Below are 2,994 nucleotides of genomic sequence, written 5' to 3' on the forward strand. Positions count from 1 at the left end.
AGAAACTGTGTTGTGACTTGACAGCTCTGTTTATGGCCTGGTTCCTTCATGCTCCATGTTCACATGAGATGTGAACCCCACCCCCAGCCCTAAAGCATTATAAAAGGGAGGCCATGTCTTTGTTCTGTTGATTGGTCTGAGACTCCTCAGGAGGTTGCTTGGGGATTTGGTCCAGAGATGAAGGATGCTCTCTGAAGAGGCTCCTTTGCCCCACAACACTCTCATGCGTTCTCTCTCTCTCTTTCTCTTTCTCTCTCTCTCTCTCTCTCTCTCTCTCTCTCTCTCTCTCTCTCTCTACCCAGGTCCTCTGCAAGAATAGCCCGGGCTCTTAACGAGAGTCATCATCTCCAGCCCCTTCAGTGATTTTTTGTTTGTTTGTTTTTTAATATACTTTCTTTATTGAGGGTAACAAACAAAAACAAAAAGACCAAACGTAAAAACCCAGTGCTGGAAATACAAACTCAATTCAGATTCAAGCTCATCTAGACCCTGGTCACAATCCCTAGTAAGGTGCATGTGAGCACCAAGTCAGGGAAGGGGACGAGAGTCAACTGAGGAGGCCAAGAGGAGGGGTGGGAAGGGGAGCCCCCAGGTGCCCCAGTGTTCACCCCTACAGTGGCATCTCCATCTTCCTAATGACTGTGAAGATCTGCCAGGCCCTGTTCTCTTGGCCCCAACCTCACCCTGGCCAGGGCTTTGAAGGCCAGTCCCGGTTGGTTCTGCCCTCCCTTGCTCAGTCCTCACTTGCTCAGGCTTCTAGCCCCACTCTTCTCCTCCTCCACATTCTCTGTGATTAGTAGCAGGTTAGGTACTGTATAAGCCGCAGTGACCCTGGGGGCCAGGAGAGGAGGGGGTGGAGACGGGGCGAAGAGGAGAGAAGAGCTGTCCAAGGACCCCTCTCTTCATGGGGTCCCAAACCGTACAAGCAGCTCCACTTCTGCGTCCACACGCATCTGAGACAGTGCCCTGTAAGCCTAAGCAGCTATCCTGGATACCTGCTGCAAGTCAGAGAAGGGGATGGGCTCGCTGGCCAGCACTTGGTGGGGCTGGCTGGTGAGAGAGGGCGGCAACGGCAGGCTCTTCCAGTGGGTCAGTGCTGCTACGCACAGCCGAGCGGGCCCTGGACTGCCTTGCCCTGCGCATGCTCCACGCCCTGGGAGTCCGCAGCAGACACGTCGGATGATGTCGCTAGCCGTCTTGGCGAGGACGGAGCTGAAGGCAAGCTGCAGCAGCTGGGCTCCGCTCCGTTGAGGGCTTCGGTAGGGGTGCTGCTAGGGTCCAGCTGCACCTTCCGCTCCTCCGGGTCCTGGTCCGAGTCCTCGTTCTCGCTGCTGTAGCAGCACCCCACGGCCGGGCACCCCACGGCGGGGTCGGCCGGGCGCTCAGGCGGCGCCGAGGAGGGACGGCATCCGTCGGGAGCCCTTCCGGTCACATGACCCGCCTCGGCCTGCGGCGATGAGTTTCTCACAAAGCTCCTGCTGCCTTCCCGCGGGAACGAATTCACCGCCGGCTGGGTGCGTGGCTGCGAAGCACGGCCGCTCCGCACATTCCGTCTCTCCTGCACCTGCAGTTTCCTCCCTATGAAGACAAGAAGCAGGGACCCAAGAAATCTAGCCTCGGCCAGCCGAAGAACACACAGGAAAACCAAATCCGAGTTCAAGGTCTCCAAAGCACAGACACGAAGGATGAGCCTGCAATCCTGGAACTCGAGAGATGGAGGCTGGAGAATGGGAAGTGCGAAGTTATCCTGGGCTTCACAGAAAGACCCTGCATTTATAAAAGGGGGAGGGAAGGAGTGCTGGAGAGGTGGCTTGTGGTTAAGAGGACCCAGGTTCGGTTCCCAGCACCCATACGGAGGCTAACAACCATCTATAACTCCAGCTCCAGGAGATCCAATGCCTTCTTCTGCCCTCCACAGACACTGTACCTATATGGTGTACGTACATACATGCAGACAAAACACTCATACACATAAAATAAAAAAATTAAAAATTAAAGTAATATTATAAATAAATTTGTGCCAAAAGGAATTTTGGAATTAAGATGAAATGGACAATTTCCTTGGAAAATATCTAGCAACAAACTATCAAAAGAGAACAGAAAATATGAATGGTCTAGAACTGTTTTTTCAAAATTGTTTTAAACTTTTTTTTTTGCAAAGAAAACTCAAGGTTCAGGTGACTCGCTAATGAATTCTGAACTTTTAGCAAGAACTAAGGTCAATCTTCCTTCCTTCCTTTTGTTCATTCTTCATTTGCATTCCTTCCTTCCTATTTATTATTATTTTTACACTTCTCAGAATTGTACCCAGGGCCTCGTGCATGCTAAGCAAGGGTTCTTCCACTGAGCTACAACCTGCCCTTTTTTCCCTTTTTATTTTCCCTTTTATTTATTGAGATAGAGTCTCAATAAATTGCCCAGGCCAGCCTTAAACTTGAGAGACTCCTGCTTAAGCCTCCTGAGTTATAATGTCAGTCTTTTATTTTTCATTTTTATTTATTTTTATTTTATGTGTGAGTGGTTTTTCTGTCTTTTCTTTCTTTTTCTGTCTTTTCTTTCTTTTCTTTTCTTTTTTTTTTTTTTGAGACAGGTCCCCCTGAACTCAGAGATCCACCTGCCTCTGCTGCTGGAGTGCTGGGCCACCATGCCCGGCGTGTGTTTTGCATGCATATATGTAAAGGCACCATATGTGTGTAATGCTGGCAGAAGTCAAAAGAAGGCATCAGATCCCCTGACACTGGAAGGACATTGATGATAGAACATCTACCTAACACACCTACCTACATCTACCTGAGGCCCTGGGTTAGAAACCCAGTACAGAAAGAAAGAAAGAGAGAGAGAGAGAGACAGAGAGAGAGACAGAGAGAGAGGGAGGGGGAAGAAGGAAGGAGAAATTAGACGCCAGTATCTGCAAAATATTAACAAGTCAGTCAATAATAAATACAAAAATAGATCATAAGGAGATATTTTTCTAGAATAAAGGAAATAAGAGAG

The 2,994-nt window shown here is 49.3% G+C and overlaps 1 pseudogene; it reads right to left on the reverse strand.

The window, feature by feature from the left end:
- Positions 1-6: 6 nt before the first annotated feature.
- On the reverse strand, positions 7-2,323 carry LOC103725157 (annotated as a pseudogene).
- Between the last annotated feature and the right edge of the window lie 671 nt (positions 2,324-2,994).

The sequence above is a fragment of the Nannospalax galili genome, unplaced genomic scaffold (assembly GCF_000622305.1).
Source record: "Nannospalax galili isolate Female #2095 unplaced genomic scaffold, S.galili_v1.0 scaffold1488, whole genome shotgun sequence".
Classification (NCBI taxonomy): Eukaryota; Metazoa; Chordata; class Mammalia; order Rodentia; family Spalacidae; genus Nannospalax; species Nannospalax galili.